The sequence below is a fragment of the Empidonax traillii genome, unplaced genomic scaffold (genome assembly GCF_003031625.1).
Source record: "Empidonax traillii isolate 1590-97213 ecotype Southwest subspecies unplaced genomic scaffold, ASM303162v1 scaffold247:size2371522, whole genome shotgun sequence".
Classification (NCBI taxonomy): Eukaryota; Metazoa; Chordata; class Aves; order Passeriformes; family Tyrannidae; genus Empidonax; species Empidonax traillii.
Window position 1 is genome coordinate 896,758 of NW_020955440.1, and position 12,634 is coordinate 909,391.

The following is a 12,634-nucleotide window of genomic DNA, read 5'->3' on the forward strand; positions in this document are numbered from 1 at the left end:
TCAGTGGGGATGTGCTGCAAAAGGTGTCTTGCTTAGGTTTCCTAAAATGTTGATTTGATGCAATTTTCTGGCTTTCCTGCTTTGCGATTTTCCATTCTGCATCTTGTTTAGATAAGGGGAATTAATGAGAACTGCCTGTAGTCAGCTGAACTGCCTTTCTGGCAGAGGCTCATGAGGAAACTGTGGAGATCAGTAAACAGCTGAGAGTGCGGGTGGCCATGAGCTGACTCTTTTTTTCATCTTCATGTGTAAAGGAAGTAAGAAGTACAGCAGTCAGCCCTGTCAGACAGGGGAGATATTTCACAGGAAATAACAGCTTCAGACTCATTTTTCTCTTGCAGAAGACTGTGCCCAGGTATCTTGAAAAAGAGATACTTCAGGCTAATTTGTGTTTCTTTTGGATACGTTGAGGTACAGCTCATGCATAAAAGTGTAAAGCAGAGGGTGAAGAAGCCTAGGCCTTGTTTGTTTGCATAATTGTATATGTTCCTGTTTGGCAGAACAGTGGGAGTGAGGACGGAAAGTTCAAGTTTTCTGAAAGAACAGGTGTGAGATTTCTTTTCGGTGATGAGCAGCTGCCAGCATAATCCAGAGCAAAGGGGTCCTTTTCCATATATTCATTTGGAAGGATGTAAGGCAGCAGAGTACACGAAGGACAGCAATGCCAGGAGGATATCTTTCACTACCACAAAAGGTGCCTTCTCAGCATTGTTTTCATGTCCCTCACCCCTGTGTACCACCTCTTGCAACCACAGACTCTCCTTTAGCTGCAGACCAGGCTCAGGTACGTCTCATGCTGTGTCCCACCAGGAGAACTTTCACAGAGTGACAACATGGCAGCAAAACCATTGCTGGTGGCATATCTGAGAAGAGTTGCCAACTGGCAAAATAGATGGAAAGAGTGTGTTATCACAGCTTGTCTGCTCTGATGGCTGAAAGCTTCCTGGGATGTTTGCAGTGCCTGTAGGCTGAGGAAGAGGAGCTCTGTGTCTCCAAGGAATGTGAGCCTACTGGATAAGAAGCAGAGGAGTGAGGCCCAAACATGACTCCAGAGAAAACCATGTTGCTAAAAAGGTCTTCCTATTTTAGGTAATATGCATCAGATCAAGACTCACATGAATGGCGAGAAAGAGGAGCTCAGCATGTGAATCACCATCAGTGACTATGGCTTGGGGCTGGCTCCAAGTGGCTGAAGTCTGTCCCTGCTTAGGTATCAAATATTTTGGAATGGTCAGGAGCACATGCATATTTCTGGAAACACTGGGATGGTCATTTCCACATGCATGACCTTAATGCCTGCCTGGTGACCTGTCACTACACTGTCGCATGACAGATGTGGTGACACACTACAGGAAGACCTCATCATGGTGGTCCTCTGCTGCCGGTCCTCCAGCCCTGCCACCCACACTGGGCTGCTCTTACCACCTCAGAAGTCATCACATAGCCTAAATACTCCTGCCACGTGACAAGGACAGTCAGAGCATCCCAGCTACTGCAGCTTGGCTAACCTAGAGCAGACCCAGTGTCTGATAGCCTCAGCTGGAAAGGGGCAGCAAGGGAGGGCAGCATCTGAATTATACCACCCTCTCTCTCCATTGCCTGTCTTCCTAGGGGCTAAACCGACAGACCCTGCTTTGACAACCTTTCTTTTACACATGACAGGTTGCAGAACTGCAGCAGCCAGGAGAAAAACAGCTCTCTATCATTTTCTGCTGATGGCTGATATCAGATGACTTTCAGCCATTCACTCTACTACTCTGTATTTTACTGGATATTTACTCATACCATATTCCTTTCTCTTTGGGCTTGTCCCATGGAGGTGACTGGAGCAGTTTGCAGGTGCAGACACCAGAGAACAGCACAACCCAGTCTTGCATGAACTGCTGCTCCAGCACTACTACCCTTGCCAGATTGGCTGATGAGGTTGTAGGACTAGCCCACAATCACCTGTCTGCCTATTCTTAAACACTGTTTTCCTTTTGAGTAATTGAACAACCATCATGTATAATTTCTGGATTTCGTTGATGGTATTATTGATTTTTCAAAAAATTATTTTGATTCACAGATTTTACCGAATGCTTTGGGAACCCACTAGTTCAGTTATGGCTGTTTGGTTTAGTCCTTTCACTCACTTCTGTATCTTACCTTATGGCTTTAAGGAGTAATATCTCAACAGAGCACTTCCCTATGTATTTAAATTTATCCCCTCAAAAAAGATTTTTTTACTCTAAGTGACTTGTTCTCACTTTCTTCTTCATTCTCCTATCTTCTGCATTTTTACAAGAAGAAGATACACAATTAAATGAAAGAATTCAACAGAGCTTTGGAGGTGTCTGTCTTGAATTATATCTATTCAGTACTTTCATTAACACATTAGATGAGAAAAACCACATATTCAATTTGGAGATCAAACTGATACTTTGAAGGAAAGAGTTAACATTCAAAATTACCTCAACAAATTGAAGAAATGGTCTGAAAAGAAAAATCCTTACGGTATTCATCAGATACTAAAGGTACTGTACTCTGTCTAGAATATCAACTATATAATTATTCAGTGGTATAAAATCAACTGGTACCAATTTTGGAGAGGACCATATGAATGTAATGGTAGATCACAACCTGACTGTGGGCCAGAAACTTTATGTTGTTAAAGGAATGTTATGAAATCTGAGATGAGTATAGATAGCATGCATGAGAAGATCCTTCTGAAGATCATTGGTAAGGTATCAGCTGGAATACTTCAGCATTATATTTTAAGAAATCTTAGAGAAAAATGCAGAGAAATAGATTAAATCATCTTCAAACCCTGCTGAAAAGAAAACATGATCAGTCTGTCCTCATCCATCAGGGAAAGAATGGGGAGGTTCAACACTGTCTCTGAGATAAACATGTTAATGAAGACGAGGGAAAAACTCTGGAAGGTCTGGGAAAATCCTGGAATATCTGCTGCTGGAGAGCTTTCAGAATGGGCCAGGCATGCATCTATGAGAAATGATCTTTACAGGGAGAGTCCTGCTGTGAGCAGATTATTAACCTTCATGATTTCTTGATGCCCCTTCCTGGTCTTGGTCTGCTTGCTGCCCAGACATGAACCTGCAGCTTCTGGTATTACCTCTATCCTGTAGGTCTCCCAGAATCTGACCTCAGCCCGCACTTGCTTACCCTTTTGCAGGAACGTGTTTGCCAGCTTCTAAGAGATCATTGGAATCCACTTTCAGTTTTCTGTCTCGTCTTTCTCTTGTCACTTTCCTCCTTATCTTCTACCCTTTCTTTCCTGCTGCACTTTACTTCTTCCTGCTCACTGCAAACCTCCATCCTATCCCAGGCCTGGCACCCAGCTTTGCACCCCTCTGCAAACAGGTCCTACAGGGCATGGTGAATGCCACCTTTCATGGTATCTTGTACCAAGGAGATGGATCAGAAATCTCAACTCCCAGGTCTCTGAATCATTGCTCCAGACTGTTTGCCTATTTACCCCTGCTTTGGTTACATTTGGTGAAGACTTGGTAGCTCTCTCCCAGCTCCTGAGGATAGGTCTTTGCTTGGTTTTGGAGAGGGCTTTGCTTCCAATCAGGCCAGATGGACTGTATGTTTTAACCCAATCTCTGCTTTTTTTGGGTGTTGTTTTGACTTTTCTTTCCTTTTTTTTTTTTTTTTAAACACATCACACATGTGCTTCCAGCCCAGACCAAACCCACAAGACCTCAATACTAAGAGGTGTTTTTCAACATACAATGCTGAAGGACTGCATTTAAAATTAAGCCAAATGAGCAAACATGCCCATAAAAGGAGAGCACAGCGGGCCAAGACTGTGTGTAGACTTGCAAATCTGCCCTGGGATTTTGATTTCAGTAACAAACCCATCTGAGATTTGCTCTCACAGTTTACACTCTCCTCCGAAAACAAGCCTATGGAGAGCGTGATGCAGCAGTTACCATAGCAGCCAGCACAAGAAGAATCCATTAAGTGATCACAGTCCCAGCTCAAAGTGAATTACCAGACGGCAGGTGAACTTTTGCACCTTAAAAAATGTCTCTTGGGGAAAATATGTTGTCGTGCACAGTGGAACAAGAGAATGCCGATCAGTTACACTGACTCGCTGCTACATTGTTATCCTTAATTATGTCTGTGCTGATTTTTAAAAAGTACTGCACAGGCTTTTCCTTTTTCCTGTCAGGTGTTTCTTGTAATTTATTTTTTTTTTCCTGAAGGACAAGACAAACTAGCTCAACCAATAACTACTAATGAAATGTGCTTCAGGCCTCCCTTCTTTCTGCTACAATTAGATTGTCAACTGTCCCAGGAGAGATGCTATTATCTGTGTGGGTGTGGAAAATGATCTATCACTGCTAATAATTTCTATTATCGTTGCAGGTAGCACTCCAAACATATCAACACCTCATTATGACAGCTGTTTTTCACACATGGGAAGCTGATGGTCCTCTTGGATTCTCAGACATAAGAAGTATATAAATGGAGCTGGGAGATGGAAAGAGGATAGATCCTGGTGAGTTCATAAGAGCACAGGAAAACACACTATTCCCTCATAAACAGAGCTCCTTGGATAACAGGAAGTATGTACTGCCAGTATGTGATTGTGAGGAGCCACTCCTGCACACAAGCTCTAGATCCGGACCTTGCATTTATATCTCTTTTTTGTCCCTGTACTATACACCTCTGCCTTATATAACAGCAAGTGAGGACAAATGTGCAAATACCTTTCTCAAAAGCAAAGTGCAGCGGTGAATATTGACTTTTGACCCACAAAGGACTACTTCGGGCTTGCAGTGGCAGAAGACTCAAATTATCAGTGGTTATTTAACCCGCTCTTGATTTAGCCCTTCCAAAAAGTTACTTGAAGCCTTTAAAACCTTCCACACTGTGACCACCATAATAGGCACATGAAGAGCTACTAAAAACTTCCTGTGAAAGAAGGTAATGAGAAAACTGTAGTGTCTGGGAAAACCGAAACAAACAAATGAACTAACAGACCCCAGCCTTCCAGGGAACTTGAGTCAAGCTTGAACTCCATGAGGTATCATTTGCTTCCTGTTTGCTGCCAAAGTACAATGGGTTTTATATTCGGGCCCCACCTTTCAGTGTCTGGGTCTAAAAATATAAAAATGAACTTGTGACACAAAGGCTCTGTCTCCTGGAGAGGCAGAATTTAGATCAAGCTGCAAAGCACAGATTCTCCTGTCTTTAAGGTAGAACTAATTTTGAGTAGTTGGATTTTTTTGTTGTTGTCCTTATTCTTAATTTTTTTAAATCTTTCTATTTTTAGGCTAGCAGACTTGGGAGGATTTTATTAGGATTAGGCCAGACTTAGACAACTGTTTAAGTTGTTAAGTTTATCATTACTATAATAATTTTAATGCATTTATCACTGTGGTTACCTCTATGCCATTCTCTGAGGTGTCTGAGCTGATACATGGCTGAGAGGGAACACTGGGCTACTTGAGTGGGAATATACTTGGATGTCTAATCTACAAATCTTTTTATTTCCTCAAAAGTGTTGAGTCTCAGCTCCATGGATAAGAAAAGTAGGTGAATACTTACATTTAGTCTATACTCAGATGCCACCAATTTGACTACTTGACGGCCTTTACCCAGCTCTTGCTTTCACATAAACATTGGATGACAGTGTTAGAAATGTGGTGGGGTGAGGGCAAAACAACTTTTTGGAAGACAATTCAATGCCTTAATTTTAATTCCATCTGAAAATTTATGCTTAAACCTAATGATGCTTCATAGCAAACTTTCATTCCTTCTGAGAAACCCACCACTCATGTCTACTGGGAGTTAGACCAGATGCTTTCTCAGTTTCTCAGCAATGGACTAAAACTGATGTTTATATGACTCTGATTCACTTGTTGCATCTTCTCTTTCCAGAATTTACTGCTTTGTTCTCTCCCTTTTCTTGAAGCATTTCTGCTCCCCCCTTTCCCTATTTAAGTTATTTTTTTCCTGTCATTCTTAAAGGAGTTATATTCTTAGTGGTTATTGGAATAGTTGGATGTGGTTCTGCTGATTCAGTGGAGCACCTCAAGAAATTATTATTTCCTAATTATAATTTTCCAAGAACCAGAGTCTCTTTATAGCCTCATGTCACTCCATGGTTTTCCTGGAAGATGCCTGACCATGGGCCCTCCTTTTGCCTGCACAGGAGTAGCTCTCCAACAGCTAGTCCTCATGAAAAGAAAACAGACCACTGTACAAGGAATTGTGAGAGGCAGAGCATTCCCAGCTGGCAGACACAAGTGCTGTTGTATGAGAGAGGGATCACTGGAGCACTGCTGCCAAAGGGTCACATCATGGAAACCTAGGGGTTTTATCTGTAAAAGGACAGAATCACACTGTCACTTTCCATCCAGTGGATCCATAAAACTCACAGAGTAGCCAGTTGGCTCTCAGTCTTGTCTGAAACTCTTCTCAGCTTTGGAAGATTCCTGACTACAGCAGTTATCGAGAGGCTCGGCTAGACCAGCAGAGACATTGCATGATTGGTTGGATAGCAAAGAGTTAGCGTGGTACAGCTAAAAAGTAAAGAAGATGCATGGTATGACTGGATAGTAAAGCAGTTGTAAGAATTAAAGGAGCCAATAACAGCACCAGAGTTGCAGCAGGGACTTTTGCATGGTGCTAATTTGCAGTACGTCTGGTGTTAGTCATTGCTTACCCCAGCAGGTACAAAGTGTTCCCATGAGGTTTATACATCTTACTGAGATGAAGGTTTAAGACCTGAAAGAGCTTCTAATGAATTCAGCATTTGTATAAGAGACAGAAATGTGAATATGAGGGGAAATTATTTTAATCAGCTCTATCTGTTAAAACTAGCTTATTCTCAGAGCCAATTTTTCAGAGCAGTCTGGAGCCCTTTCTAGAGTGCCTGGGTACTCCAGTGCTTCTGAAATGATGACAGTCTGACTTGCTTCAATATGTCCCAGCAGCAGTGTGAAGAGCAGACTATAACTGACAACTCATTTACATCCAAGTACCTCACAAGATCTTTTTCAAGCACTGATTAAATAAAAATCCCTTTTGTCCTGGAAGGCTCATACAGATGCAAAAACTCATAAACAGATCAAGATAACAATAGAGTTAGTTATCCCCAACCTGTCAGTACCTTGTGTTCCCCATTAGCAAAACTAAGGGTAAGGAGTCCGTCAAAGAGGAGCCCATCGAAGACAGGGTGACGATGGCTTGGCACCTGCTTACCTCCCTGAAATTAGTGGTTATGTGTGACAAAGGAGATCTGGCCAGAAGAAGGAAAAAAGTGGTCTGTATGAGGAATAAGCGTGCAGCAGGACCTCCCATTCAGGGCTCTTGCAGTACTTCCCCACTGTGATGCCCAGGGACAAGGGGTGCTGCTTTCTGGGTTTGGGGTCGTGAGAGCTGATGAGGAGCAATGGGCAGAGATTGATTATGAAGGTGGCCGTGGGTGTGGTTAAACTGGGGACAGTCACCAGCTGTTCTGCTGTAATACAGCTCTCAAATACTCGCTTGCATACAAAATCAGAGTAACTTCTCTGCCCTGAACTGCCATGCAATCTGTATTAGTGGATCTTTGAAAAGCAGTGAAGTCACAGCAATTCAAAGTGGCTATGTCGAGCACTGCAAAATCAGTTTTTCTCTTTTCTACTTCAGTCATGACATTCTCCCCCTCAGAAACTCCCAAAACTCTTTCAAACAGAAAAACTCACAACCATTTGCAAAAGGCCATATGTGATGGGAGTACAAAAGCAACTGCATTTCCTTGTAACCAAAATACCAATCCAAAAGTTTAGTTCTCTCAGTAGGTGTTGTATATTTGTGTAAGGGTGTCTTGCAGTATGTTTGGACAGCTGCTGTTATTAAAATTTTTTTGCCAAGAAAATTTAAAAAACCCACAATTTTCACAAATACATACGAGAATCTGAAAGTACTTGAATACAAAACTGAAATCTTGAGTTATTTTCAAAATATTTTAAAACTTTGAATAATGTATCCATTTTTACCCTATATATCTGCCTCAAAGTAATACAGACAGTAAATATATTAATAATATACAGTTTATGGTTTCATGCACATATATCCAAGAATGTTTTCTATCTTCGACATGACATTCAGTAATATAAATATATTAAAAAATTATAAAATCATAAATCATAATGGCAAAGACAGATGAAGAGTATATGCTGCCAAATTTGGCACAGGATGAGCTTAATTCTCTACTGCTAAACAGCAAGAGCTGATTTGGGACATATTCATGATTAAGAAAGATCTCTTCAAGACCTGTACCACTTCTGCAACATGAAGTGTAGACTTAATTCTGTTGGAAGCCCAGGGGCCTTTGAATGGGGATGGAGGCAGATAGTGCAGGAAAATATGCCCCTGGCACTTTTTTCCATTGTGTCACTCAAGTGATTCCCTAAGAGAACAACATTTATTCTTACATTTTCCAAATACGCATAATATTGTTCTTTCTGTTTTCTTTTCGAGTCTTTATGGCCAGTTACAGCTCCAGAATACAGGGCAGGGACCAGGAACAGGAGGAGGTGAGATTGAAGCTAGGGGCTTTTGAAAGCATATTGCTTTAATTCTTTGCACAGTGAAAAAGAGAAGGGATACCACCCTGGGTTTGTCTCTAGATTGCAATGGGTGAGGCCACCTGTCTTTGTGGATTTTTCTTCTGACTCCAAACTGAGTATTGTTTTGCAATACACTGTTGGGGTTTTTTTCCAGGTCCAACTATCGTCCAAGAATTCCCTCCCACGAGAGTGTAATGCAGAAGCTCAGAAGAAGCACACCCCCAAGCATAGTTTGAGATTTTTTAACCCTGCAGAGACTCAGGAGGGTGAAGGTTGCTACATACCATCCTGTACCATACATCCACTACTGGGATGCTATTCCCAGTCAGGAACATTGCAAGCACTTTTTTGATCATGTTAAAGCTGCTTTGGAGACCAACACTCTGTATGACACCTTTGCTAAAGAGTGTTATGTTCAAGCAGTCTGAACACAGGATCACATGCCATGCAGTCCATGCAGGGGACCTTTTCAGGTTCTGACAGTCATCTCCTATGTACACGTTGATCAAGTATTTGCAGTTTCCTGCAGTTTCGTCAGACATAGAATTGCATTTGTGGTGTGTTGCTGACAACTATTTGTCCTCTGTGGAGGGGATGAGATGTTTTGTTCAATCTCTTATGCAAAAAACACCATGAACAGGAGGATATATGGCTGAAATATGTTTCTTAAAGAATATAATCAAGCTGGTTTAGATATGAATCTGAGGAGAAACTTCTTTTGGCAGTAAGTATTCTACTTAATCTATAAATAGCTCTTTAGGTTGCCAAATACTCTTTGTAACTTATACCCCTGATTTGGCCTGAGCAAGAAACAAAATGTAGTCTTCAGAATGGAAGAGACTAAAATAAAGTGTCAGTGGAACTCACATGACCTTGGACTAAGATGGTGATTTCTGCTTTATGATCCACCAAACTAGTTTACCGTGTGGTCAAAATTTCATTAAACATTTCTGCAGTCCTGATGTGTACAGCAAACCATTCTTCTTCCAAGGGAAGTAGTTCATCCTTTGGAGATGTTTGTATTGCTATCACCATGGCAACCAGAAAAGATGAAAGTCAAAATACAAAGAAAAAAGCCAAAACTGTTAGCTGAAGTATGGATAGGCAGTGAGACTGTAAAATCATGCTTGGACTTTTAAAGGAAATTACTATTTTTTATTAAAAAAAGTAGCAGAATTACAGGTACTGTAGTCCAAAAATAGCGCTCCTGGCTTCACTAAGTACAATGGCTCTTATAAATCCCACTAGAAAAGATATCAAGAATGGAAGACTGTCCCTCTGACAGGAGGAAGAATCCCTGTCCCATCCCGCTTTTAAGGGGAATGTGTCCCACAGCAGACTGCTTCCAAGCAATACCACTTGCGGTCCCACTTTTGACATGGGTTTTATGAAACAGAGCTATGAACAGCTGCAGCACTCACTCTGCCTGATGCCTAAAGTAATAGAACAAACCCATAGAATTCCATAAAAATTACTTTCAGGGGAATGGATAAACCTATATTTTCTACAGAATATAAGTCTGGTTATTGAAAAGTATCTAGAAAAGCTACACATTTCCCACAGCTATATTCCTTTAAGGCATGGTTTGGCCTTAGATTTCAATTATGAGTCCCTGTCTAAAATTAAACTAAGTCTGGCTCAAAACATTGCCTCCTCACTTGTTCCTGAGTTCCACCACAGATGAGTCTGGCAGAAATGGTAATCTGAAGACAGTTTCAAATCCAGTTGCAAACCTCAGGGTAGACAAATATTACCTTTTTTAGCATCATGTTTGAGGGAAGATGATTTACTTAAATCAGTCTAAAATATTGCTTCATCTCATAAAGGGAAGACTGTGCAGGACAGGCTGCTTTACTATGAAACAGAAAATTCAGCGAGATTCTTCCAGGTCCTCCTCTTTACTTATTTGTCATAGACTAATAAAGAGAGGGGTTTTTTCCCTTGGAGAATTTAGGGATTAGATAAACAAAGCACAACGCCACTGAGTCAGATGGGGACTTGCTTGTTAAACATTAACAAGCACTCAGCCTTTTCAAGTGTCTGCTTACTGATACCTCTGACACAGGCTTCAGGGTTTGTTTTAGGAAGTTTTTTGCAAACTACATTAAGCAAGCCTGGCTGTGTGCAACCACTAGGGTCAGACTCCTGTAGCTCTCTCCTTCTGGTATATGGAAGGTGAGTTATTCATGGAAATGCAAAAAGGGTGTTTTTGTTTGTGTGGTTGGGGTTTTTTTTGGTTTTTTTTTTTTTGTTTCGTTTTGTTGTGGTTTTCTTGTTTTTGTTTTTTTTTTTGGTTTTTTTGGTGGTGGTGGTGGTGGGTTTTTTTCCTGAATGCATCCACCACAGTGGGCAGAAAGAGTCACCCAGGCTCCCACTTATCCAGTTTACGCTATATGGGGAAGCAACACAAACTATGTAACCTGATGGTGCCAGTATCCAATGCTGTGCCCAGCACACAGGATGTGCAAACCTACTGTAACTACAAGGTGGAGGTGTCCTGGTTTCAAATGCAAGGTGTTGACAAAGGGCTCAGATGCATTCAAACCTCCCACCGACTTTCTTTAGACCTAACACCTAAGGTCAGCTTCACCTACGTGCATGCACAGACCCAGTAACTGGTCACAGACAAAAGGCTTAATTTTAAATCAAACTCATGGCGCTTTTTGGATTACTCCCCAATGGACTGTTTCTCTGTGTGTCCTCCCACAGTATAGAAGCTTTGGTCTCCATGCATAACCCAAATTATGTCAGAATAGCCAAAGGCCTAATGGGAGCGCAAATGAGGCAAAAGTCACTATATTTGCATTTATTTTCATTAGTTCTCAGATTTACAGGACACCCAGCAAAATGTAATTTGATAGTAAACCCGGTTAGTTACAGTATCCAAGCAGAGTGAAAATCCCCTCAAACTGGATGAAACTTGATGCTGCCAGCATACTGCTGAATCCCCTCCAGTGTATTTCCAAATCACATTCCTCCTTTACTCTGCTGATCACTGCCCAAAGAATCAACAGTAAATCAAGTAGGCTGCAATATACTTCTTTTTTATATGGCATCTATAAATTTCATGGAACTATGGATTTCTTCTTATGAAATTTAATTTGAGTCACTTGGGGAAACATTTCCATATTGAAGGGAGCTCCTGGCTTTCATTGTACTTATACTTTGCTCTTACTGAATTGCTCATGCTGTGATTTAAAGGGACAACAGTCAAGGTAAGGCATGCCTGCACAAAAGCAATTGGGTCCATTTCCATTTGGCAGATAAAAAACAGACAGCTGCTGAGCTGAGCAATCTCATCTCCGCCAGCCACTTGAGAATGGGCACAGTGAACACAGGCTTGTGAGTGATGCTTGTGAGTGATGTTTTATTGCCTCCAAGATTGTTGTGTCATGGGAAGGACAAGGCAAGAGCTTGGCCATCATTTCCAGAAGGCTGACTCATGGAGAGAGCTGCTGCCAACCTCTCTTCATCCCAAGTAGCACCAGTACTAACCTCTGCATTCCCATCCCTGGCTCCTGTGAATAGGGCTTTTGGAAAATGTGTGGGTCTGAATAAAATAACAGGTGCACAGTGTAAACTGTGTAGGACCTTCACAGCAACAAAACCAATCAGAAACAGCTTTTTTAATTGTTATTTTTAAATAATACCATTCCATATCATAGAATCATAGAATCATAGAATAGATTGGGTTGGAAAAGACCTCCAAGATCATCAAGTCCAACCCCTGATCCAACTCCAATTACTATATCATGGCACTAAGGGCCACATCCAATCTCTGCTTAAAAACCTCCAGGGATGGTGAATCCACCACCTCTCTGGGTAGGCCATGGTAGGCCTGATTACCCTCTCTGTAAAGAATTTCTTCCTAACACCTAACCTAAACCTCCCCTGGCAGAGCTTGAGCCCATGTCCCCTTGTCCTGTTGTTGGTTGCCTGGGAGAAGAGACCAACCCCCACCTGGCTATAACCTCCCTTCAGGTAGTTGAAGAGAGTGATGAGGTCACCTCTAAGCCTTCTCTTCTCCAGACTAAACAACCCCAGCTCCCTCAGCCTCTCCTCAT

General features: G+C 41.7%; 2 long non-coding RNA genes across 2 annotated transcripts in view; both read left to right on the forward strand.

Moving 5' to 3' along the window:
- The window catches only part of LOC114059896, a 29,373-nt gene extending 19,843 nt beyond the window's left edge, over nt 1-9,530 (forward strand). Inside the window, exon 2 of the long non-coding RNA XR_003571760.1 lies at nt 8,725-9,530. This is a non-coding gene — a long non-coding RNA (uncharacterized LOC114059896). The remainder of the gene's footprint in view (nt 1-8,724) is intronic.
- A 1,082-nt stretch (nt 9,531-10,612) lies between these two features.
- The window catches only part of LOC114059902, a 21,724-nt gene continuing 19,702 nt past the window's right edge, over nt 10,613-12,634 (forward strand). Inside the window, exon 1 of the long non-coding RNA XR_003571761.1 lies at nt 10,613-10,745. This is a non-coding gene — a long non-coding RNA (uncharacterized LOC114059902). The remainder of the gene's footprint in view (nt 10,746-12,634) is intronic.